General features: G+C 49.1%; 1 protein-coding gene across 1 annotated transcript in view; it reads right to left on the reverse strand.

Moving 5' to 3' along the window:
- The window catches only part of ZFHX3 (zinc finger homeobox 3), a 242341-nt gene extending 227319 nt beyond the window's left edge, over positions 1 to 15022 (reverse strand). Inside the window, exon 1 of the mRNA XM_040253212.1 lies at positions 14692 to 15022. The gene's annotated coding sequence lies outside the window, so the exon portion shown is untranslated. The remainder of the gene's footprint in view (positions 1 to 14691) is intronic.
- Positions 15023 to 26952: the final 11930 nt, after the last annotated feature.

A 26952-nucleotide genomic window follows, 5' to 3' on the forward strand; every position in this document is an offset into this window, starting at 1 on the left:
CTGCCTCATACAACAAATTTCTGCTTAATTGCTGTTTTGCATTTCGTTGAGACATCGAGTAAACAGTACTTAAGTGTTTCCAGACAAAAACAATAACTCACTAATGACTAAGGCCCTGGTAATTAAAATGCCCCTGTGATGGCGTGACTGGACTCAGAGCCACCACAGGAACAGAACTGCCCCGGCCTTGAACACATGAACCAGAACGCAAACGTGTGGGGCAGGGGTGGAGGTGACAGGTGACTGCTCCTTCAGGTCACAATGCCCTCTGGTTGCAAAGAAGGAAGCTCCTTACTGGAAGGAGATGGGGTGGAGGGGAGGGGAGGAGTTGGGAGTGGGGGTGTGAGGGTGCTCCCTAACAGAAGGTGCATTCTAGAACCCCTGTGGGTGAAGTAACCTGGCATGACCCTCAGGAGTTCACATGATCCCTTGAAGGAAAAAAAAAGTGTCTGACCTTATTACAGGAGAAAACAAGATGTGTGAAACTGACCTGAGAGACCCTTCCCCAGAGACCACCCTTCTTACTGGCAGGAATGTCCAACTACACTGGGGGGGGCGGGAAGATTCAGAAAGAATGAAGCAAAGGTATATGGTGCCACCTGATCTGTGAGAAAGTATTAACTTGACCGAACAGTCAAGATTCACAGTGCATTTGACAAAGCAACAGGGACGCAGAAAACGTCTTTTCCTCCCCCAAATGAGAGATCAAAATAACCAGGCTTCCCCTTAACAGAAGCCGTGCTCTCTGCTCTCGTCCACGTTCAGTCCTAGGAATGGAGGCCTCCCAACACCACTCTTTTAAGTCTCAGCATTCGAAACCAAAGAAAAAAAGAGAAAGGAGTCTCCGAAGCCCTGGGGCTTGCAGAGGACCTTATCTTCCCCCGGGCAGGTTAAAGACCTGCTAGTTAGCTAGAGAGGGGGTGGGGACGGCCATTGAAACCGCAGGGGCCTAATACCCATTTGTATTCACACTCGGAGCCTTTAGGGATATAAAATCGGAGAGGATGAACTGTTTACATTCACCTAATGCTCGAGTAAACAAATCAGGGCCCGAGCAGACGGGTTTCCGGGCAGGGCTGTGTCCAGACCCCCTTCTGAGCGGGGTAGCAGGGCAGGGGGCGGGGAGGGAACGTGGCTGCTGCTGGCACTTCTGCCATTGGGGGCCAGGCTCCCCTTCCCACCCCTGCTTCTCCCCACTGGCAAGCCGGCACCTTCCTTGATCCCACGCAGCCCATCAGGATTGCACCCACAGAGGCCACAGAAGCTTCCAGAAAAGGACAGGGCGCCCTTGGTTCAGGACTGCCAGCAGGCACAGAGGAGGAGTGGGCTGCAGACCTGCGCCCGACGGGGCCCAGCAGTGCATTTTAAGCCACAAGACCAAGACGGGGAGCAGAGCCCCTCACTGGAGAAGCCCCATACCCCCCACAGTAGCCTTGGAGGAAGGAGGTCGACAAAGAAAAGGCCTGGCCAAGAGTGCCTGGGGAAAGGGCTTAAACACCCAGCACCAGACAGAGAAACTTTCCTCTCCTCCAGGTGCCTGGGGTGGGCGGGTGGGGGTCCCTCAACATCACTGGTATCCAAGAACGACACCTCAGGAGAGACCCCCACCCCGAGTTCCCACATCATCGGGCTGTGGCCAAAGGGAACCAGGAGCTGTTTAATGTCCCAGGGCAGGGCCTGACCAAATCGTCTAAACTCCAACAGTTTTAACTTGACTGGGGGGGAAGAGGCGGGGGGGGGGGGGCGGGCGTCCTGGCACTCCTTTTAAATGCAGATTTGAACTTTTCACCCGGGGTCAGACAGCTGCGCTCCTCCAGCCCCAGCAGAGGCCGGCGCCGCGGCCACTCAACCTCACACTTTCACAGTTTTTTTTTTTTTCCCCCTGCCTGCACAGGAGGTCGGCCCATTGAAGGAATTAGATACCCTCCTTCCCTAAAACCCCAAACCCACACTCGTCTCTCAGCTTACCAGGGGCACAAATCCCACTGGAGGCCCAGGGATGGGCCAGGGCTGGCTGGGAGCCCTGGACACAGCGACGGTGAAGGGAGAGGGTCCTTATCACACGCATCGACTAAGGAATGCTGAGATCAATAGTGAGGAAACCCCAGCGCTCAGCCACTGCTCAGCAAGGAGACGCTTCCTCCCCCTCTGCGGGACAGGGTTCCCAGCTGCTCTCCTCCGGCAGAAGCTGGATGACAGCCATCCTTGCTATTCTACTCATAGGGGTTGTACTGTTAGTCAGACTTATCTAACTTTGAGAAGAAGTCCCTTCAGGAGCAAGCAAAAGAAAAATATGACCAGCCTTTTAAAAAATTTAAAAAAAAAAAGAGTCTAGGCTGGGACTCCTTGCCTGTATCATATCCCTTCCCTTATCCTCACGTGCAAGGCTGTTTCTGATTTTTCCTTATCACCCTCTGCCTCTCCCTTTCTCTGCCTCCAACCAGAGAGGCCCACTGGCCCTAGATGGTGAAAGAGGACTCTCCACTGTGTGGCCTTAAGATAACGTAAGAGGGACTTCCCTGGCAGTCCAATGGTTAGGGCTCTGTGTTTCCAATAATGCAGGGGGCGTGGGTTTGATCCCTGGTTGGGAAATTAAGACCAACATGCTGTAGTATGGCCAAAAGGAAGAAAAGAAAAAAGTAATGTGAGAAATCCGAAATCTGAATAAATCCAGGGGATGAAGAGGAGGGGGGGGTCTCCTGTTGGGATTGGGGACCAGGTCAATAACAGTACGTGGGCAGCAGAGGAGCCCCCCAAAAACAGGCCCCTCTAAGCCACACGCCATGTGGGCCCAGGCCAACTAACCCAGGAAGCCTGTGTGATTGATGTCTGAGAGAACGCAATGACTACCCACAAGTCCAAGGTCCCCTGTCCTGCCACTGACTAGTAAGCCGCCACGGACAGCGTGAACTGGATGGTTTCCAGAAGCTCCCTGCAGCCCTGCCATGCTGAGGGGCACAAAGAAGGGGTGATGCCAGAAACAAGGCTGCCATGGTAAACACACCAGCGCTCACACAGCTGCAAGCTGTCCTGCCCTCTCTCTGGGGCTAGGACCACCTTGCTGCCACTGCTGCCATTCTTTCTTTGGAATGGCCTTCAGAGCCAGGTGGGTACCTCCACCGGCTATCTGCGAACCGAGAAACAGTTTATGAAAGGTTTGCATGACAGCATCGCACATTTTGCCTCCTAACAATCGCATGAAGATGTCAGCAGACTTGGGTGACTTTCACAGAGGAAACCATGTGCAGATGCAGCCTGCACCCCCTGAACCCCAGTAAACGGAGGCAGCCAGTCACAAGAGACAGGCGGTGACTCAGCTCCATCAGTGTAACGTCTCAGAAGAGCCCAGGGTGGCATCCTGCAATGCCAGCTCTGCCCTGTCTGAGAGTCAGCCACTAGGCCCTCAGGGCTACTGAGCTGATGAAAGGGGGCCGGTCCAAAATGAGAGAAAGCTACAAATATAAAATACACGTGGGATTTTTTTTTTTTTTTTTTGAGGATGCAAAATGTCTCATTGATAGTTTTCTTTATATTGATTACATGTTAAAATAATAACATTTCAGATATACTGGGCTACAGAAAATACAATTAAAATTCATTTCACCAGTGTTTTAATGTGGCTACTAGAAACTTTTTAATTATGTATATGACTCCTGTACTGTATTTCTATTGGACAGCACTGTTCTAAAACTTCAGTCTGGCTTTCAACTTCAGACTCAGCCAGCAGTTTGGTGTTCCTGAATAGGACTAAGAATTTTCTCCTCTATTCTGAACATCCCCCCTAAAGCTACAACATTCTGACTCCCAAGTGATACTTCTAATTGTGCTGAAAAATCTTAGTATCCAAATCAAATCGTTTATACTTGCAATTTGGCAATGGATTAAGGGGTGGCGGGGTAGGGGAGGAGGAGGAAGAAAGTCAGCTGTGCATTAGAAGCTGGACAAGGCCAGTGTAGTGACACGCCCTCTTTCAAAATGTTATCAATTACGTCTGAGGCCGATCTTTTTGCTTCGAAAAAAAATAATAAAAAGTTGTTTATTGTGGTTTGGTTCAAGGATTGCCCATTACAAGGCTGGCTGGCCTCCTCCTCCAGCTGAATTTCTCACTATGGAGAGCAGACTTCTCCCTTTTAACTGCTCTTCCTATAAAATATGCCCAGCAGGATGCTGGTACCCACCCCCACACATACACATACAGTGTAAAGTATGTAAAGAAGGGAAGGGGGAACAAGGGACAGAGAACACACAGACACAGCCGCTTTCCTCTCAGACAGTACCCGTCCTACCAGGAGGGATCTCGGGCCAGTCTCATTTCTCCATGTAAATGAACTTTTTGGCCACCTCCTCAGAGAAGAAAAGCTGCACAGATGCGGAAGGCCCATCCTGGGGCACACAATTACAGCCATTTGCATTCCTCCAGAGGCAGGATTAGCACAGGAATGTGCTTTGCAGCTTTGTGGGGGGAAAAGGAGTTTAGGAAGAAAGAAATGGGGGGGGGGGCAGCTATTTCTCCCCAGTCTGTCCATCCAAAGCTCGATGATACACTTCCAGTTCTCTGAGAGTCAGAAAGTGGAAATAACTCCTACTCAGGCTTTCTAAAGATGGGGGAGGGTGAAAAGGCCTGGGAGGGGGAGTGAGGGGGGGCACTGCGTGTATGAGAACTGCCCCTCCTGGTGCTTTGATCCCCTCGGTCGCTAGGAGAAACCAACTTTTCTCCTAGGGTTAATCAAAACCAAATTACTCAGGAATGTGGCAGGACAGGTCTGAGCTTCCAGGTCCCTTTGTCTTTGAGGATTTAAAATGAAAAAATAAAAAAAATTTTAAAGCAGATGGCAGTGGCTTACAGGATAGGTAACGTGAAAACATTCTCAAGGAACATTTGACCACACCCCCCCACTCTAAAAAAGAGAAAGCTATCTACAAACCTACTCCAATCTATCAATCAAGAGGTTATTTTTATAGATAGGTTCCAAACTCAAAAGAACTTCCTGTTTTCTTATCACCCCTCAAGAAAGAACCCCTCCACAAACCTGTATCTAGTCAAAGGGCAAATAAGAAATAAGCAAGACTTTGCTGCCAGTGGGGCTGCAAACCTGATTATAAAATGTATTATGGGAAGTACAGTCTCCTCAAACTCAAGAACATACATTTTTCACGAACAAAGTTTGGGAGTAGTCTGCAAGGTCCTTCCTTGGAATTCTGGGGTAGGAAGGAGACAGCATCCAGTCATGGGGACTTGGTAAACTTGGGGGTCTCTTTAAGGTCTAAGAAAGGGGGTGTGAGGGAATGGCTCAGTTCGGGGATGAAAGGACCTTGTAGGGTGTCAGAAGATACCGCTGGTGCATCTGTGGTCCAGAAACAGCCGGGAACTCGCTGCCCAAAGCTGCCTTGTTTACTAGCAAAGTGTGCCGCCAAGGGTGCTGGCCCGGCCCAGCCCAGCCACACCGGTTCAAGAACTCCAGAGGCAACAGGAAAAGCCTGACTGCCCTCAGAGATGAAAGAAACCTGGGGCTCAGGGCTATATTAAAGACTCCACACCTCCTCCCTGGTCACATCTTTGGCAGGCTGTGTCACCGGGCAAAGTGTGGGCCCGCACACCCGGGCTCCTGGAAGCTTCACAGTGCAACGCCCAGCGGCATTATAATTAGGGATGGCAAGGAGCGACACACACGGCGCCCAGGAGCAGGAAGACCAGTGGCTCTCTGCATGATAAAATGCCGAGAAGCTTCACTGCAGAACCTGACCAGCTGCCCCCCCCCGCAAAGGCCCTCCCCCTCCAAAAACTAAGATAAACAAAGAGAGCACCACCAGTTAAGCTACAGAGCCTGGACTCAAAAGATAAAATGAGGCCAACATACAGGCCTGACTACCAGCTTGCCATAAATTGTAACTGGCCCTCGGCCTATGGTTATCTGGGAGGTTGCACTAAAGTAACTTTTAAAATACTCTTCACCTTATCTTCAGGCCCAGTCAAACACACACATACATCACCCGTCTTAGATCTCTGCCATTAGTGTTCCATTTAGACTTTCCAAAACAAGGTCATCCCAGTAGGCCCGTCCCCAGTTTCCGGTCACAGCTGCGGACTTTCACCCCCTTCTCCAACAAAAGAGACCTTGTACACAAAATTAACCCGAACCATTAGTCTGTGCGGTGTGAGAGAGTACACTGAGCCCTTGGAATTATTTACCCTCCTCCCAAGCCAGCCCAGGGTGCTCCCCCACAGAGGCCGGGGGAGCTTCCTTAGAGATTAGAGGGCCCGCTCCCTGGGCCACAGCTCCACACAGCTGCATCTGTGCAGCCAAGGCCCCACTTTGTAGAGAATAAACACAAAGCCTTTTTTTTTTTTTCTTTTTTAAGAAAAGTAGAAAAAAAAACTCGCTCGCATGGTGTGATTCCACAGCTGGAAAGGGCCACAGTCATTCTAGATATTGCTGAGCTGTCCAACAAGGAGGCCACCACAAAACCATCCCAGATGAGACCAAGCCATCCAATATGGTGGCCACTGCTCATCTACCACCCCCAAGCACTGGCAACAAGGCAAGCCCCAACTGCTGAGGTGAGAAAGTCATCCCGATGTTGTGCGGAAAAAAAGCATTTTAAACTTCACTCCACCTGTTTCTTTTTTACTTTTCTATTAACGTGACTCCTAGCAAGTGTACCATTACATATGGGGCCTGAGTTCTATTTCTACAGGACGGCCCTCCTGGGGATGAAAATGTCACAGTCTCGAACACCAGCCCATGGCCGTGCCCTTAAAGGAAAGAGTCTTAATGTTTAAATGCTAAAGTGACCATGAAATTAAGCAAATGGCAACAACTGATATCAGCTAGGTCAAATCACAAACTTAAGAGAACACTCAACAAATATGTGTAACTGAGAGGCAGCAGGAATCTGCCATCTTTTCATCCAAGAGAAAACAAATGCAGTCTCTAGCCCAGTGGTTCTCCATGCCTCCCAAGGAGACATTGGGTGATTCCTGGAGACATTTTCGATGGGGAGTCGGGGTGGGGGAGCAGGGACTCCTGGTATCTGACCTGGAGAAACGAGGGACACCCCTGACAACAAAAATTATCTAGCCTCCAATGTCAACCACGCCCCCACACACAATCGGGCAAGGTTGATGTGAGGTCCGCAGTTATACTCTTAATACTCAGATTTCCAGGGGCAGGGGCCTAGAAGCGGCATCTCTCTGCAGAATGGCTTCTCTGCAGGGCTTGGAAGTGGGCCCAGGTTTTAGTGGTACCCGCAACGTGGGAATATGAAAGTCATAATGATGTTAAAACAATATTCACTTTCTCACCAGACAGAGAACTGAGTTTCAATGGCTGAAAGGTCTGGGCAGCTGTTTTTCAAGTTATTTGATAGAAAATGGGGTTTAAAAGCTCAGTGCAGTAAAGTAACTATACTCCAATAAAAATTAAAAAAAAAGCTCAGTGCAACACGAGCCAGACTCCCCCTGCACTCGGAGTGACACCTCCCGTGGAGGCTCTGAATGAGGCGAGCCCCTGACGTGCTCAGCTCTCCAGCCCTGACCACACAGGTTCCTGGGCCGGGCAACAGAGGCGTGGAGGAGCTGAGACCAACCCTGCAGGGACAGGAAGAGGACAGGGCTGCGCGGAGAAGGCCAAGACAGGAAGAACCCAGGGATGAATGTGAACAGCCCCTTTTCGTGGAGCCAGGCTGGGAGGCTTGGCAGGAAGGGGGGTGGGGGGGGAGGGCACATGATAATTAACTCAGCAAGTTGATAGTATTTGCATATAAATGCCTCCACAAATCACTACAAACAAGCCAGGACAAGTCAGGCCTATTAGCATATACAAGCCAGCCCGGGAAGGCCTCTCTAGGTGGGTCATTGAGTGGGCTGCTCACTTCGAAGGCCGCCTGTCAGCTTGGGGTGGGGGGCACGTGAGGGAGGATGGGCACACTGTGTCTATTTCAGACCCTTTCACTCCTGAACGCAGTTGCAGGATGTCAAAAGGAGTTGGCTTTATTCCCAGCCTCTAAGGGCAGAGCAGAAGAAATGCTGGACCTTTGAGTTTCTTTCTTCCAGGGTGTTGGGAAGCAGAAAGGAGCCAGGGCCATCAGTGGGGACAAAAGAAACACAAAGGGAAGGATATGCAGATGGGAACGAACATTCATGGAGAGGCTGCTGAAAATGCACCGGGAAGACTTGTTTTCTACTTCATTTCGTTCCCACTTGAGGAGTGAGGTGAGCATTATGCCCGTTTCACAAAGGAAGGAAGCAGTAAGGCTCAGAGAGGTTGCATGGTGGGTGCACAGTCACGCTGCCAGGCTGGAACAGAGCCGGGCCTCCACGCCTGCGACCCTCGCAGAGGGGTCTGGGCTAGAGCAGAGTGGAGAACAGAAGCTGGCTTCCCAAAGAGCAGGCTCATTTGATCCGCTTCTCCCAGGACAATGGAGTGTGGACACCAGCATGCCCATTTCAAGGGCTGGCTTAAGCAGCACGCTGATCCTGACCTGGCCCCTACCTGTCATACTCGTGATTACTCACTCCTTCCACCAACAAGCAAGTCCGCATCTCCCCCCAGTTAGAAACTTAGATTTCCTTTAGCAGCCAGCATCTTCAATGTCTGGACAAATGTTAGATTCGCCAGCAAGTGAGAAATAAACCGAAGGTCCTTTCCCGGAAGGTATAAAAGTTCTCTGCTTTCTCCCAAAGACACTTCTACCTTTGGTTTCGTATCTGTTGCAAGAAAAATCAGCTTCGACCTCCTCTCTGAAAAGGTGAGGGGGAGGGGAAGCCTTATTATTTTCAAGCCTGCACTCTTCACCTGCAACAACCTTTTAAAAGTAAGGCAGGTGGGCCTAGGTAACATGTACTCGTGGAGTCAGGTACACAGACTGACAGCCTTCCCTGGACAATCATTTCGTATCTGGTGTGAAAGTGACACCATCCGGGAACCTGGCAAAGCAGGGGAGGCAACTGAAACCAGTTGCTTTCGCAGCGACATCAACCTTCTAACACACAGGGTCCACGGGCCTCCTCTTTATGTCCGCAAGTTGACACTTTAGCAACCGGGCAGATGTTTCACAGGGAGACGTGGCGATGTTGCAGGGAAAGCAAAAAACATTCCCCCTACCAGCCAAATGCACATTAAGAACCAAGGCCGTGAGCCAAAGAGCCTTTTAGGAAGAGGGCCTGAAATGGTGGCAGAGGCTTGCATTGTTTCTTGAGCAGTTAAGAAAAACTGTTTAAAAAAAGAAAAAAATGACAGGAAAAGTTGCTGAGGAGGAGGGAAAAAGAGGGCATACATGTGTTCCTCAGGAAAAGTTGTCCAAAACAGGCTGCTGAGAAACCGTTAAGTGTGGAAAGCAAGTATGTTGAGGACTACACATCTGTACTTTTTATAGGCTTACAGGAGTTTAAACTCTTTTGTAAAGAGCTTTTTATGTACTGAATCAAGGCTCCCATATTTGAACAGGGATCTATATGACTGGGGTTGGGTGGGGGTGGGGGGATAGGCTGAGGCCTGAAATCAAGGATCAAATTAAGCAACCCCAGTCTTTTCTTCACTCAGCTCATCTGACTCTGGCCTTTCCACTAGGGAGACTCAAAGAAGACAAGAGAGCCTCCTGGAACTGTAACACAGAAACTCAGAGCCTACAGCAGAGGTGTAAATGGGCAACTGTTCTCATTCAAAATCTAGCTCAACCAATAGGCTCAGAAGTTTTCTCCAGTCACATTCCTGGATAAAGTCGGCACAATAAGAACGCAGCAAAGCTGCCTTTTTTTTTTTTTTTTTTTTGCCCACTCCCAAAGACCCACAAGTAATTGGTTCAGCCCTTCTTTTTAGCTAACACCCCTCCCAACACACACACACACAGAGTAGGAGATCTAAGTAGTCACCAACTCCTGCCTCTAGAAGCACAGAAGTGGGGGGCGGGGGGGGGGGCGCAAGTTTCACTCCCAGATCAAAGGTTTGTGGCCGAAATCACTTTCAGGACAGCGCGTGAAATCGGCAGCAGATGAAAATTCCGCCGTCTTTTCACAGCGTCCAATGGAGTCAGCTTCCCCAGTTCAGAGTCTGCCTAAAGATGACAGAAGATACTCCATAAACTCCCAACTGTTGCCCCAAAAGACCCACTTAAAATTAAAGACAAGATAATCATTGAAGAAAGCCTTTAAGGCCATTATGCGATTAGCAGAATAGGAGGAGAGAGGGATCTGGGGTTTCTCCATCTTCCCAAGGCACAGCCTACAAGGGGAGCTGATGACTTCCATTCCAAACCTGTAGCAGCCAGAAGGGGCAACGGGCAAGAGTGGAGTATATGGTTTGCACACCCCATTCCTCCCTTCCTTGGAAGCCTTAGACCAACTTCAGGGAGGGAAGAGGATGGCAAAGTCTTGGAGGCGACACATGTGTTAACACCCAAACTCAAAGAGAGAACTAAACCTTCTAAGACCCTACCCCCAGGACATAGACGGCTGGCTAAGGCCCCTCTGGAGGGGCACACATCAAAACCCACGTGCATTAATTCCGGTGTTGACAAGACTGCATGGCGACCCTCCCGTGCAAAGGGAGAAGGGCTCACCCAAAGGCAGATTAAGCCCCAGCGTTTTGTTAAGAGGCCCCTGTCTGGGGTTAAAACCAACAACACAGCAGTCTTCTGAAATGAAGTCAAATTTGCCACCTAGCAAACTCTGTTTCTTTCCCTTTTTTTATTCAGACCCTTATTCTTGCGAAAGCAAGAAACTCCAGGAATTAAGGGTGAAAGAAGGGCAGCAACATCTAAGGAAACAAAAAATCACCTTTTAAAAGTGATAAATAAGCCAAGCCACCTTCCTTGGGCAAAGAATTCTCTGGAAACACACCCATCACTGCTATGACCAACCACTCACAGCCTTGTCCTCACCATCTTGTCCCCTGGCCCCAAAGAATGAAAACCAGAAAAAAAGCATTCACACTGTCTCACTGCCTCTGAAGCTTTGGCACAATACTGCTGTCAATTCCCCAGTTCCTATCCATATAAGAGTCATTTACTTTATTAGCTAAAGAAAAAAAAAAAAAAAAGGCCTCTAACATCTGACTGTCAGTTCGCACATGTTCAAAGAGAACAATCTGGCAGCCAACTTTAAATCATATAGAAGAGAAATCTGACAGTTGTTGATTTTGCAGTTTTCCTCCTTAATCTGGACTTTGAGAGTGGCCTGCCAATGAGCCAAGATTTTTGCCTGGGTCTCTCCCTTGGGGCAGTCTGACTCAATCTCAGCTTCTGTGTGTTTGTTCCTCAATGTGAGCAGTCTGAGGACTCAGCACACTGCTTTGGACGGAAAAGGCACCTTTTAATATTTGATTGAGACTAGCTCCTGCAAAGGGATTCCCTTGCCTGGATTCTATTAAAACTAAGTCTCCATTTCCCTGACCACAGTTTCTAACCCAAGCAGAGGATGGTGGTTCTGAGCTGTGCTGTGATTTCTAAAACAATCACCTTTAACAACCAAAATCTCACACCAGAACCCTTCAATACCCCTATGAAGCCCACTGTAATGGAAGTTGCCTTCTTGCTGTGTTTTTAAGGTAACGCCCCATCCTGGTTAATTATACCAGCCTTGGGAACCAGAGAAGGCCAGCAGGCTCAAGCACTACAGAAATAGGCCAGGCTAAGAGCAAGCAATGATTTTAATAACAAACGCAAGTATAAACCACAGCACATACTGTACTTCTTGAGGTTACTAATGTTCAGCGTCAGGTACATTATCTCTGGAATACCAGCCAGTGTGAGACGGAGCTTGCAAGTTTCTTTAGGCCAGAGTCACTGCTGCCTCCCCTATAAGACCAGGAGGCAAACCCTTCCAGTTAAGAGGCAAGATGAGCTCCTCTAAAAAGTGGGTGTCAAAACAATTGACTTTTCTCTTAGAACAATTTCCTACCCTTTTATAAAATGTTACTTAGCCACCTGAATATTTACTTATTAACATGAGATGTTTGCAACCCTGTAATAAAAATTATTTCTTGGGTGAAGATCTGCTTTGGGGCCTGGGGTATTTCTAGGCTCTCACGCTAACACTTCAGAAGCAAGGGGAAGAAAAAAAACCCCAAGGTCCAAAAGGAACACTAGCCCACTGTGACAGTAAGGACACACTCCCTGGACACCACTAGTGGCTAGAACTGAAGGAGCCAAGCTAAACCATATGCAGCCCCAGATAAGACTTTACTAGCAGTCTGCAGTCACAGATTTATTCTAAGGAACTAACAATCTCTGGGTCACCCAAGGTGAGCCAGGCTTGTCCAGGGAGTGTCTTGAGCCAGGGAGTGTCTTACTAATCATCATTTAAAGTTAAAATGATGAAAACGGAAATCTCGCTTAGTTTAGCTCCTGGCCACTGGGCAGCCCAATTGGCGCTGAACTGATATGGCAGTTAAATGCAACCCTAGAGCAGCAAGAAGGCAGGCGCGGCAGCGTCCTGTTGGGAAGAGTCAAATAGAGGCCTGCTGAGAATTCTGTTTTATTTGGGTCCCTTCCACCTTCCCTGAGTATTCGTTTGTGCAAATAAAAGACAGAAGGGAAGAAACCAAAATTAAAGTTTCAGGTGGCTGGGGAAGCAGCTCAGGTTTTTTTTTTTTTTTCCTATTTTGGAAGAGTTAGCAAGTGTTTCTCAATAGTTTCCTGTCAATCAAAACTGTTCTCAGGAGAACTGGAAAATAGCAGCTCTATCCCATAGAAAATGCAGCCATTTCAAAAGAGAGTTGGGAAAGGGAGGTGACCCATGTCATCAAGACAGGAGGTCTCTAAGTCATTTAATTCCTTGTGATTCCAAAAGGACTGTTTTTAAAGTGTAAAAGTGCTTGCTTCTGCCACTGCCCCACGTTGTTAAATAACACTTGTGTAATTAAATAAAAGAGCAAAATGTGACCCTAGCCCATTCTGAGAGACACTTACATGCTCTCTGAAAACATGCTGTAAACTAAATGTAGACAACCTCCTTAGTCCTGTAATTTAAGGAAGAGAGAGAGGGAAAGTTTCTCTTGGCCTTCACAGCCACATGCCTCTGAGAGGGGGCCTTCGGGGTCTCGGCAAAGGAGAGTGCATACAAATACAGGTGTGCAAGCATCCAGGTATGGCCCTCTCTCCAATGACCCTATTCTTGAAACCCTTAGATTATTTAGAACCCTGTCTCCTGATTTCCCTTACATTCCACCATCTCTGTTCCCTAACTGCTTTTCAGGTTGGGTAACAAGGATTCAGAACCTCAGGCTGCCAGTGGCTGTTCTGATAACAAGGAATAGGCTGGTCTCGGCCTTTCTTGATCAGGTTACCCTGCAAGGTGTATGCTTTCCTCTCAGATGCAGCCTCTGCCCTCTCACTCACGCTTCCCTCTCCAGCCCGGTCTACTGGAGCTCGTGATTTTTAGGGTTTCCCCTTGAAACCTATCCAGAAACCACAAGCATTAAAAGAACATGAGGGTTTGACACCTCCTGAATTTAGGAATGAGGGGACTCCGGGGGCCAACTCTACGAACTCACACCTGCTGTGTGACGGCAGAGAAATGAAGTTCCCCAGCTAGTGCGAGCTCGAAATTATACTCTTATTTAGTGACCTTTCCCCAAGGATCGGAAAGCATGGGATGAAATAAGATGACGTGTAACTTTCTCACTATCTACCTTCAAGGCTCACGGTTGTTTTCCTTGTTTTGCCTTCATGGATTCCACCATGGCAGGCCCTGGCCTGAGGGAGAGGCCTTCCCTCCGTGCCCAACTGGGGCCATGTGTCCTCTCTGAGATTATCTGTCAGTGGCTTTCAGAGTCCTCAAGGCCAGTTAAATGACACAAATAGAAGGTGGGAGAGAAGACTCTCTTGGATTCACCTGCTAGCTCTTTTCATTTAAACCAGTTTATATACCATGCACCACTGTGCCAGGCAAAGCACTCTTAAGACTACACCAGGCAATGAACTGTAATCTTTGCCCTCCAGGTATTTTCTCATCATTATAACACAGGTATGTCCAAAGCAGAAAGCACCATTTTCCAGAAAGTTCTTTCCCTTCCAGCTCACCATGATTACTTTAGGGTTTTTTTTTTTTTCTTTTACTGACCTAACTTGGGCCTTCCTCCTCTTTTTCCAACAGGACAAACATCTAAGTTGTCTCTCTCTGTCTCTCTGTCTGTCTCTGTCTCTCTCCCTCTCTCGACCACCCCCTCCCTACAGAAATGAAGGCTGCTCTGGTTTTTCCAGAGGACCAACCAACTCAAAGTAGAGGGTGGGCTAGTCCGTCTCCAAAGGTGCCTTCCGGCTCCAAAGCTCTGATTCTCCCTTTAATTACTCTCCAATAAGCTCACTGTTCACACTGTTCCCAACTGGCCAGTGACTTCTCTTGCAATGAAGAGCGTGTATTTTTCCGCGGCAGAACTCAAACTTCTAAATGACACCAGCACCGCAAATATTCAGAAGGCAGAAACTAATCCAAAACCAAAATTAGGAAGGCAGGAGGGAGGGGAGGAAAAGATGGAAGGGAGGGAAGGAGGAAGGGCTTTACTCTATGCCCAGCAGAATTCAGAGGCTCTCACCCCAGGTAGGTTCCAAGTAGAGTCTAGCAGTTCAGGTGTATTCAGCCTGCCCCTCCCCCACATGCCCCAAGAGAATGGGAAGTTCAGCCAGACTCGCAGCACCTGCCCGAAGCTCCAGGCCGGCTGCGCGGACCGGCCAGGGGCGGGAGGCTGCACTCACCTGGCACACAAAGGCTCCGCACACCTCCGGACGGAGGAGGCACTCGCAGGTCCGGGGGCCTCGGCGGGCGCGACAATGGGAAATTCCAGCGGCACCGAAGCCCCGAACTTACCCACCACTCCAGGCGGCCTTCTCCCCACCTCCCGCTGCCCCCGGGGCTCTAAGGTGGCTCTGGCTAGGTGCGGGGAGGCCTGGGGCAGGGGAGGGGGGCTCATGGTGGCGGCCGGGCCGGTGGTCGCTCCTCCCCGGGAGGGAGGGTCCCCGGGCGCGCGGCGGGGATTCACCCACGGGGCGCGGCGCTCGCGTCCCCGTCCCCGGCCTGCCCGCTGCCGGCTCGCCCGCCCTCCCGCCCGGAATCGCTTTATGTAAATGAAGCTCAACTCGCAGTTTGCAGCACGCACCGCCCGGGGAAGGGGGGCGGGTGGGGCGGGGGGCCTTCGGGGATCCACATTACACAGCAACAAAGCGGAAGGTTAATTTGAAACTCACAGCCCCGCCGCCGCTCGGCTCCCCGAGCAAAGCCTGACATCTACAGTCGTGCCGGGCGCAGGCCGGGTGCTCCGCGGCGGCCGCGCCCGCGGGGACACGGGGACACACACGGGCGCGCGAGGCCCCAGCGCTCGGCTGCGCTCCGGGGACGGGCCTCCGGGCAGGCCGGGCCTCGCGCCCAGAGACAGAGCTCCGGGCGGCTCGGCCTGCACCGCGCGAAGAACCAGCCCGGCGGGAACAAAGCCTGGTCCTCCCCAGGCGCTGACCCCTCACTCATCAAAAGTCAGGGGCCGGCCTAGAGTTCGGCGAGAAGAAAGGGACGCGCCCTCGGCCAAAACAAGAAGCCTGGGGCCTCCGAACCGGAGCCCTGGGTCTCCGGGCCCCAGCCACGTCACAGCCAGGCCACTCCAGCGTACGGACATTAGCCAATGTGGACAGGAATTTATTTGAAACACACACCCAACCTATTAACTGCTTTACAGAGCACTTCTGTTTTTCAGCTGCAGAAACTTATTAAAAAAAAAAAATCTCCTGCTCTCCATTGAGAGTTTAAGGATAGAGTTTTTCATGGGGGAGAAAGAAAGGAGACAGAGAGAAAAAGTCCAGTCTGCAATCAACCCTAGTGTCGTTAACAACATGCCTTAAAAAGCCACAGGTCATGTCCCTTCCCAGGGAGATTCTACCACCTGGGACAGATTTAATGTGGCCACTCCAGTTGGGCAAAGCAGTCGCTGGACACTTTTCTATCTCCCCAGGTTCGTCTTCTCTATTCAGATACGCAAAAGGCAGCACCACAGAAATCTCACCGGAAGTCCCCTGTCCTCCCTGCTGGAGTCCCAGGCTCAGTCTGAATTCACTCCGGATTCTCAGCACAGAAAGGCACCTGCTTTCGTCCTTTCTGAAAGCCACCCACCCCGGCTGGCCCCACAGCCCTGAGAGTCCTTTCTGACTGCACAATAATGAACCGTGCAAGTGTTAGAAATATAATAAGCTCACGAGGCGAAGGAGCTGTATGTATGGAATCGTATTAGCGTTAAGCACACCCTGATGCAGGAGGGAAAGGGGCAATGAAAACTAGAAGGCATTTCTGCACAATATAATTTGGGCTCAAATTAATATAACTACCTTAACCTGTTGGGGAAGGACAGCCCCTCTCTACATTTTAGTTCAAAAAAGAGCCTCCCCCCCCCCCCCGCCAATTTTTTTTTCCAGCTGAAGTCCAGGGAGAAAAGACTGCCTCTAGGGAATCATGTCCGATTAGGGACAAAGGACAGCACAAGCCAAATTCTGTCACACATGAGAGAGTGAGGGGGGCAGGGGGACTGGAGATGGAAAAGGGACAAGCAGAGGGTGATTTTCTAAACCAGAGTATGGCCACTGCAGAGCTGTTTCCAGACCGCCTGACTTCAGGTCCAAGAACAGGTGGTATTTTCAAAACACGATTATTTATTTTAGCCACATAAGTTGAGAACACCTTAAAGAAAACCAATTAATAATTTAATTGAAAAAGTGACTATGAATAATACATGAAGATGATGATGCTAGCAATAACGCAAGTAACGTGGCACAGACAACTCAGAGATGTCTCTGGAAATGTCTTCAGGCAAGTGGAGACTTCAGGCCTCCATGTGTTACCTGGAAGCAACCCACGGCCCAGCAGATAAAAACAACACAAAAAAATGTTTCTACTCCCAGAAAATCTAACTCTGCTTCTTTGTCTTAACTTTTACTACCAGGCAAAAACCTCCTAATCTGGTGATATCATAAACCAGGTCGGCCAACAGATAGGTATCTTCAACAAAAATAAAAGCTGGAAAGCCCAAAGATGCAGCCATCTAGACACCTGGAAGGATTGTGGAGGTCTGGGCAGTCTGAAACTGCCATCCCAAGCGGCAGACACTTGCATCTGCCTCCCAGACACCTCAGAGGCCTGACAGGTAGAACCAATCAGGACCCTGAGTTCCTTCCCTTTAATTCGACACCACGCTGCAGACACGGTAAAGGCCTGGTCAGGCCTACCTTTGCTACAGGCGCAGATTTAACAGGTAACCCACAGACAGCTGATCTAAGGCCTCTGCATCATCAGAAATACAAAGGATTACACACAAGTTGGCATGTTACTGCAACCAAAACTTATTTTCATCGCTAACCAAAACAATACCTCTTCAGTGAGTTTTGCGAGTTTCGCACTTCCATATGGAATCAACAGTTTTTCTGACATACGTGTTGCAAATTTTGTCCCCCAGCTCTGAAAGGCCCCAGCTCTTCCCAGGGCAGCTGTCTGATGGGACACCTACAGCCTACCCAGCAGTGACAGGTGGGCACTCTCCTCACTCCGTCCTGGACACTGCTGACAAAGAAACCCACTCTCAGCAAAGGCAATTATTCCCTTCCAGTTCTCCATAACTAGTCTTGTCTCATCTGGAAAGCGTAACTGGCAACAGCCAAAAGGATAAACATTTAAAAATAAATCAGGGAATGCTAACCTCTTTCCTACTCCTCCCCTTAGCCACTTTCCAAGTCAGAGGCCAGTCCCTTGGCGCTTACTGAACTGGCTGGTAAATTACAAAGACCCCATCCAGCCAAACTGGTTGCCTCTCTCTCTCTCCCCTACACACACACACAAACACACACACACACACGCACACACACACGCGCACGCACACACACACACACACACACTCTCTCTCTCTCTCAAACTCACTCTCTCTCTCGCTCCAGTGCTGCTCCTTTTACTTCAGCAAAGGTAAATATGATCTCTGAGCTAAGAGACAGCGAATGTCAGCATTCTAACTTGCAACTAAACCTGGGCTCTTGTCTTCACAGCACAACTGGGTCGAGCCAGATTTGGGTATTCTTCCAGAGCCTATTTTTATTAAATTATACATACACATTGATTTTTAAAACTAGTGCTTAAATAACCTTGAGGCTTTAACAAAGAAAAAGCCAGAAGAGGGCACAAAACAAAAACAAAAGTCCCTGAAATAAGCAAGGAAACATTTGGAGCTGAACTGCACTGCATGCCCTGAATTCACCCCATTCTTTCTAGGCAGTTATATTTAGGGGCCTGGTACCCATTGGGTGGCCAGGCCCTCCTGGGTATGGTACAGAATGCACGCTTTCCTCAGAACAGCCCACATTCACCTCCAGAACCATTAGAGGCTGGTGTGCCAAGGCCTAACAGATGTTCTGTCTGATTCACATCTCTCTGTCACAAACCTCAAGGCCTCCATCTCTTGCTACAATGCTAATTCCATAGATTAATTTTTACTCCTCAAATCTTAGGTGGAATGCTATCTGGTTTACTTCCCCAACCTCCCCAGCTCAGAACCTAAGTCTATCAATGACAATTTTTAAAAGATATAAATGAGGAACCATTTAAAGAAGGAAAAAAAAAAACTGTAATGGAGAGCTTTCCTCAAATTTCAGTTACAAAGCCCAAGTTTTTAGAAAGCAAAAATAAAGACCTTGCCTTAAAACAGCTTTAAAACATTAGGTGAGGAGCTTGCTCTTTAAAAAAAAAAAAAGAAAGAAAGAAATATATATATATATAATTTCTGAAAGGGCCAAGAGAATTTGCCATGCAAGACTTTTATACCCAGGGGGATTCTTACATTTGTGTTTCTAAACCTTGAAATTGAGAATTTTAATGAAAAGGCAGCCAGATTCTTAAGGACAGCATCAAAATCAGGGTCCATATACATTACAGGAGAGAGGTGCTTTGTCTGCGCCCAGGAAAGAGGTGGGCTATTCTGCTCATGGGCCAGCCCCACTGTCTGACCCATCCCTCTGCCCGCAGCCTGATACAAACCGCTGAATTCTTGGAGGGGAAGCAGGTTGAAAGGAGAAGAAAGGAAAAAGGAAACGAGGGAGGAAAGAAAAGGGGGAGGGGGATGTGGCCTTTCTATATATAAAGTCAGAGTTTAAAAAAAATTCTCAACACAGCCTCAGTTTCACAGTGCGTACCAACAGCCCCCGCCATACGTGCATTAAAGCAGTCCCTGAAGCACCAGGAGCACAGTAAAACAGAACCAGAATTTTTTTTTTTTTTAATGAATCCAAATTGCATTTGGATTCGTGATTCCTTCCTATCAAGCGACCACTTCTTCGGGGCAGGCTCCTAAGAGAGAAACAAAAGATGACCCTTTTCACACTTCCCCTGGATGATCCCAGAATCCCATTGTCTTATCTTTTCCTTTTAGTGCATTTTTTGTCTAAAATTTGTGGTAAGCTCACTTAAGAGCCCCAAGCTGAAATTTCCCATCTCCTCCAAGTCAGCCGGTGTTTCTGAGAATCTGGATTTCTATTGAGGCCATTCCAATCGGCAGTAAGGCCTACGGTAAAATGCGCTTGCTTCATGCTGTTCCGTTTGTCTCTCTGCAGACAAATAGAAACTGTGAAATTTAAAGAATGGGTGGGAAAAAAAAAATCTAAAACAAAGAGGTTAAAAAAATAGGACAAATGTTTTTGCTTTTGTGTCTCCCTGGAGCAATTGTTTGGGGGAGTCTGCATTGACAATAACCATGAGAAGGCCATCTAAAGGCGATGCGCACACAAGGGGACTCCTTGCCTGCTGCCTTTGGTCTGGGAGAAAAAGCACCTTAGCTCCGTTCTCCAGGAACAAAAGGCCAGGGCCACGGAAGGGGGGAGAGGTTACTGGGGCTTTCACATGAAGCCAAGTGTCAATGCAGCTTCATTTTTCACCCGTCTTAGTTGGAAAGCAGCTCAGTGAACTTCCTAATGACTGCTTTTCCCTCTCCCCCTATTATTTCTAAAGCTAAAAGAACAAAACAATAATATTTTTTTTTAACCTAAAACCCATCATCCTATTAGAGGAAAGCCTTGGGGGCCTACACACTCAGTTTTTCCTCCTTCCTCTCCTCACTCTTTTTTTCTTTTTTCTTTTGGAGGAGGGGTTCCATTCCGATTGTAGATCACATGGAAATAAGAGACACTGGACACTGCGGTCATTTTCAGTACCACCAGAAGGGCCTTTATGTCTACAAAAAGGCAGGGAACAGAAAAATAAATGCAAAAGGAGAAAACTGAACAGGGATAGAAGGTGGTGAGGGAGAGACTGTGGGGCAACGCCTGGAAACGTTTTCTTTTTTTCACAGCATGAAGTCCCTAAAGTCAGCTTCAGATTTGCAACTGAATCAAAGTCATCATTATGAGATTAGGGGGGTTTTTTTGGAGGGGGGCGTTGCTGCATGGAGATGTGGTCAATAAGGATGTACTAAAGACACAGACAAGGTGTGTGTCTTTCCTTCAAAGAAAGAAAGCTGAGGTGAATGACTACATGCCATGAAAATACCAGGGCAAGTGGATGTCGGAGCGTTTAACCAGACTGGAAGCTGGAAACATCTTCGCCAGCGGGCAAACCCTAGGATGAAGCAGTGACACAAAACCCTCAGCCTTTGAACCCAGACCTGGCAGCTTAGAAATGTTTCCCCTCTTCCCCAGGCAGCCACAGGCTCTGGCTGAAATGTGAGGTGGGGGTAGGGATGTGAGGGCCCTGCGAAGAAGCACAATAAACAACTCAAATATGAACGGAAATGACATCAGCAAAGTGAAGGGCCTGTTTATTGCAGATCAAAACAAAACAAACTTCCAAACCTTTTGTGTACACAAGATAACTCTATAAAAAGCCCTCCTAAAATGTCACCAGGGTCGACATATCAGCATGCCAAGAAAACAGATGACAGTTACCGTGGGGGGGCGGGTACCATGGGAGGAGGCAGGGATGATAAAGGGAAGACGATGGGAGGGGATATAAAACCAGAAGGGGCCAAAAACCCAGCTGACTATTTCCCCCCTCTGCTGATCCTTAATATTTATTGGTGTTTATAATCTAAAAGCCATGCTCTGTGTTTCACTTAATACAAGGCCAGACAGTGCTGTCTAATGAGGCAGCATTACAATCAGCTTGTAATACTGAATTTTTAATGCTGCCAAGGATTCTGTTACATAATAATATGAAAAACAGAAGCTGAAAGTGGGTTCATGGTGACAGGACCCTGGAGGTCCCAGGCAGGCAAGCGCCACGGGCCTGCCTTCTCTCCCCTCTGCCCACCCCCACCTCCAGATTTGCACACTGGCCCTCCATCCCTATACTGGAGGTGGGTATGAAAACCAAGAGGATTTCTTAGGAAATCTACTTTTTAAATTATTATTACTCTCCTCCCTGATCCAAAGTCTTATTTTAAGAGTTTGAATTCTACCTTATCTGGGGTTAGAGGTCTAAAATAAAAAAATTTAAAAAAAAAATTGTGTGTGTGGCGGGGGGGAGGTGTGAAGAGAAAAGGAACATAGGAGGGGGGGTATAGTTTATTTTAAGCAAACTGAACGATTTGAAAAAAAATCACAGAGGGAAAAAGAAATAAGATGCTGGGGGGCGGGGGAGAGACGAAGTCTGCCGACCATATTCACAGCCGCTGTACTCAGTTTACATGGGTGTAATTTAAAAGCATATATATACAGCCGCCGTTGCTTCTTTCTGTAATACCCCAAGACTGTAAATCTATAACCACTGCAATGATTTAGTGATTAAAAACATGATAACATATTGTGTAACTGCAAACCACAGAACCCCTGCCAACTCTCCTCTAAGATAAAGGAAAAAAATACAGAAAATGTGTTGCTTGCAGCGATCTTCCTAAATCCAAAGATTTTAATAAAGGAAACTATACAATAGACAAATCGGGAAAGGGTGAGTGAATTCTGTGAAGCCAGCAAAGGGAGGCAGGGGAAAAAAAAAGGCAGCTTTATGTGGGATTCTTTTCCTTGTACTAACAAATTACGACCTAAACATGCCTTTTCTTTTCTCTCTCTCTCTTTTTTTTTAATAGTTTGTTGTAACTGGAATAACTGGTCCTGTGTGCTGTCTTGCATATTCAAAGCTGCTTTGTAATTGGATCTGGAGACCCAACCTTATTTGCCTGAACTCAATAGGGTTTTTTTCCCTCTCCCTCCTCCCTTGTTTTGTTTTGGATTTGGTATTGTAGGTTTTCTGTTCTTGCTGGGAGCAGACATCCATGCAGGCAGAGGCTATGGTGCCTTTAAGCTACAGAGCAAACACCTGAGAGGGGGAAGGCCCAATTTGTAACATGGCAGGAGGAGCCTAAAATATACACACACACAAAATAAAATCAAAGCAGCTGTAGGGGTTTTGGCCTCTGAGCAGCTGACCTGACCCCATTCTGTATATTCTTTTATTTCCCTGTTGCAGGATTCCTGCACCTTGGGTCAGATTCAAACTCAATGTGACCCTGAGGAGAAGGCAGTCACCAAGCCCTGGAAAACTGCTCCATATTTAATGGGGGGCGGGGTGGGGGGGAGTAGTGTAACTGCAATGCATTTAGACTCCCACAGTGTAGACACCCACACAGTACATAAACGTACACACACATACGCACGCACACACGCGCGTGCACCCATGTGTCAAAATGGCCAGGTCTTGGGGCCAGTTCCCACACAGAGGCCCTGGACTCTTCTTGCAGTACCCCAAAATCTTCATGTCTACAATTCTACCCATAAACACACGCGTGCACAGACCAACCCTCCTCCAGAGACTCTCTATGTTTAAAAAGTCCGCAGATCTGAATTGCCTCCTCTCTGGACCTGAGTAGGGCAGTTTATTCAGAGAAATCAATAGGAAAGAGCATTTGCAAATATTTATATAAGCCCTGTGCGTTTCAGCATTAAGTAATTAAAAACTGGAACTCAGGCAGGGGGGAAGGGAGAAGACCCAGAGACAGAGGAAGGCGGCTGGCCTACAGTGGGTTTTCCTGCCCACACCTCATCTCCCCAAACCGCAATCCTTTCAAAACTGACTCGGTGTACACTTTTCATGAAATCCTGCTCGTGCACCATTTGCTAGACTATTTCAAAATCATCTCCAAATATGGATTCACCTACCACCAAGCTTTCAAGCCTGACTGTAAGATAAGTGTCTGTATTCTCTCTCTCTCTCTCTCTCTCATATGCACACACACAGCAATCCTTACTTTTGACACTGCTTCAGTCTCTGGTGGAATACTCTCTCTTGGATTCTTCTCTCTAAATTCCTTGCACTAGTTAAAGATCTTTCACATTATAAGATAAGCAGAGAGCCGCTGAAGTGGTAATTCAATAAGTGAATTCCTATCCCCTCATTCCCCCCCAATACTTTCCACTCCCAACCTATAGGATACCAACACTTTGGGGGTTCAGTACCGAAAACCCCTACATGTAAATAGAGTCATCAAAAAATAAAAATGAAGGAGTTCTAAAATGAGCCACAATCCAGTGGACTTCCTCTATATTATTTCGGAGAGCTGGCAGTAAATTCTGCTTGCACTGCTTCTAAATCTGCTCTAAGAAGCCAAGCAAGGCACTAGAGCACCCACGCTGCAGATATTGTAGAAATTTACAGTAAATGTAGGTACAAGATTGCAGCACGCTGCCTTATCGATTATGCAGATTGTGATCAATCTTCTCTCCCTCTCCCATTTCCCAAGCCTCTTTCCACAGACCTCCAAATAAGTTGGTCTGGAACTAGCCATTCTCCCAAAGTAGGGAGAAAAAAAGTAATTTTTTAAAAAACATAATAAATCCTCAAGTGTCCCCACTGAAAGGGCTCCAGTCTCTTTTTTTTAATTTCAAAGTGAATTTATGTTCTGTAATTTGCATTACAGCCAAGCGATCACCGTATGTCATATTCTTCAAAGGTACTTAACAACCCCCCTTTTAAAAGTCAGGAGAACTGGAGGCCAGAAAAAGGCAATCAGCCCGCTTCTTCCATATAGTCCTTAGATCAAGTTTCAATAATTGAGACCAATAAAAATTGTCATATTTACCCTGCTTCAAAGCAACAAGGGGGAAAAAGTTGAGTGGGTGATTTTTTGCAAGCACTTGTAATCAAAGAATTTGCCACATTCGAAGGAACTGCACAACATTTTGCCAAAGTCAGAGTCTGAGCAACAGATTAATTTGCGAAGTAAAATGTATTTTTTAATAGCTCCACAAAAAGCCTACAGATTCCATACACAATTTAAATGCCCGGCATAAAATACACTTAGCTCTACTCTCCAACAGATACGCAAAAAGATGTACATGAAAATGCGTAATGTAAAAATCAGGAACGTGTTTTTTGCATCTAATGGGGGAAATACACGGAAAAGAGGAATGAAACAGGACGAGGGGTAAAAGTGGGGAACGGAACGTAAACAATCCCAGATTCGCGTAAGCAAAAAAAGAAAAGAAAGAGAAAAGGGGGAGAAAAAAAAAAAAAAAAACAAGAAGGGATCCTCTGATGTGTCTCAACTCAGCTCGGCAAGGAGAGGCCGGCCAGGCGACGTCTGGTCCCGGCCAGCGGCGCAGCCCCGAGCCCCCGGGAGCCCCTAGTGTCCAGGGCAGAGCCCCCTCAGGGCGTTCGCGGCGCTGCTAGTGGCGCAGGGCGGAGAGCGCGCAGGTAGAAGGTCGGGCGGCCACGTCGCCCCCTCGCCCTCTCTCGGACCCCAGGGCTCCGGTCTGGCGGCCGTGTCCCCGGCCAGTGGAGCACTGGCGCGGAAGGCGCCCGGCCGGCCAGCGGCGGCGGCGACGGCTCCCGGCCGGGTGCGCGCCCCGCGCGGCGGCTCAGCCCGGGGCTCCGGCGCCTCCTGGGGTGGGGCAAAGTTGGGGGCCGGGGGCGGCGGGGGCGGGGGCACTCGGCACAGCGAACCCCCACCCCCCGCCGACCGCCGCCTTTGTCTCGGCGCCCGGACCCCGGCCGCCCTCCCGCCCTCAGCCCGCGCCCCGGCCGGCCCTGCCCGGAGGCGCCTCCAAAGTCGCCGCGCGGGCCTCGCCCCGGGCGCCTCCACCCTCTCGGGGGGTCGCCGGCAGCCGGCGGCGGCGGCGCGGGGCCGGGGAGGAGGGGGCGGCCCGGGGCTCCGCGGCAGCGGCGGCGGCGGGAGGAGGAGGAAGAAGAGAAAGAGAAAGTTTGGCGCAGGGGGAAGGCGAGCGGGACGCAGCGAGCGAGCAGGGCGCGGGCGCGGGGAGCGCGGGCGGCGGCGGCCCGGCGCGGGAGCCGGGAGGGGGCAGGACGAGCCCCATGCAAAGCAGCCCCGGCGCCCCGAGGAGCCCCGCGTCCGGGCGGTGGCGGCGGGAGGAGGAGGAGGAGCAGGCGGCGGCGGCGGCGGCGGCGGGAAAAAAAAAAAAAAAGAGGGAAAAGTTGCCACTTACGCGGTTGCTTCTCCGGCGGCGGCGGCTGCAGCGGCGCTGCTGGCGGCGGCGGCGGCGGCGGCGGGAGCTGGCGGCGCTTTTAATCCCGAAAAGAGGCGCTCGGGCCGCGGAGCCCATCAAGGCAGCAGCGGCGGCTGGCGGGGGTCGGCTGCGGCGGAGGACGCGCTGCTGGCGGCGGCGGCGGCGGCGGCGGCGGCGGCGGAGCTGGAGCGCGCTCGGCGGAGCCCGGGGCGGGAGGCGGCCGCAGCCGGGGAGCCGGAGCCGCCGCCGCCGCTGCCGCCGAGCAGCATGGTTGGCGGGGAGTTTACAGCCCCCGGAGCGGGCAGGGGCCACGGAGGAGAAGCGGCGGCGGCGGCGGCAGCGGCTCTAGGCTGTAATTGGGATGCAAAGCAGGCGGTGGCGGCGGCGGCTGCGGCCGGGAGGAGGAGGAGGAGGCGGCGGCGGCGGCGGCGGCGGCTGCAGCGGTCGGAGGGGACGCGCTGGAAGTGGGAGCTGATGAGTGAAAAGAAAAAAAAGTCTTTGGATCTTTATTCTGCTAATTAGTTTCCTGCAAAAAATGGCTGTGATTAATTCAGTGCGCATGTGCTTCATTACCCAGGCACGACGGGAAGGGCTAATTAGCCACCTTCTGGATCAATAAGATTCAGCAAAAAAGAAAAGGGGGAGGTGGAGGGAGGCAGAGGGGAGGAAGGGAGGGAAAAAAAAAAAAAACAGGGGAAAGTGATGAGCAGGGCGAGGAGAGCAGGAAGAGAGGATGGGAGAAGAGCCCAGGAAGAGGGAGAGAGGCACCAAAAGTTTATGCATGTATTAAAAACACATACACACACACACACACGACACACACGCGCGCGCGCGCGCTCACACACACACACACACACACACACACACACACACACCGAGAAGTGAAATGCAGAGAACCAACAATAGGAACCTAGCTAAATTTTTTTTTCTTTCCTTTCTTTTTTTCTCTCTTTTCTTTCGCTCTTGTTTTTTCTTTCCCCCTTTCCTTTTCTTTCTTTCATTTTTTGGGAAACGCAGAAATATTTAAATTAAATAGGAAGAGAGCATCCTCAAAGAGGAAGGGGGGGCATTAATGGAGTGGGACAGCTTAAAGCAAAGATTTAAGTGAAAGAACAGAGAAGAAGCAGAGACTTAGAATAGAAACCACTTTAAATTGCAAATCGGAGATTTTTTTTTAAAGGAGGAAAATTACCTCCCCCCCACCAACCAGAGGACAAATGGAGAAAATATGGAGAAAACTTTAACACGTACCATAGACTAGACAAAAAGATATAATATGTTAATTTTGTCTTCTGAAATAAGACGCAATCAATCTTCTCTGGTTCTTTAGAAGGAGGGGAAAGAGAGGAGTGATGATTAGAAGAAAAGGGGGAAAGTGAATCAGAACTGAAAGGGGGTAACTTAAGGAAAGACTTGGAAACAAGTCCAACTTTCTACCTTTCTGGACTTAAGAGAAAAGTAAAATCAATTTTCTCATGTAAAACCTGGAAAGCAGATGTTTTCAAAACACAGGAAGCTATTTTGCCATCAAAAGCAGGGATGTAATAAAGG

The sequence above is a fragment of the Oryx dammah genome, unplaced genomic scaffold (genome assembly GCF_014754425.2).
Source record: "Oryx dammah isolate SB20612 unplaced genomic scaffold, SCBI_Odam_1.1 HiC_scaffold_13, whole genome shotgun sequence".
Lineage (NCBI taxonomy): Eukaryota > Metazoa > Chordata > Mammalia > Artiodactyla > Bovidae > Oryx > Oryx dammah.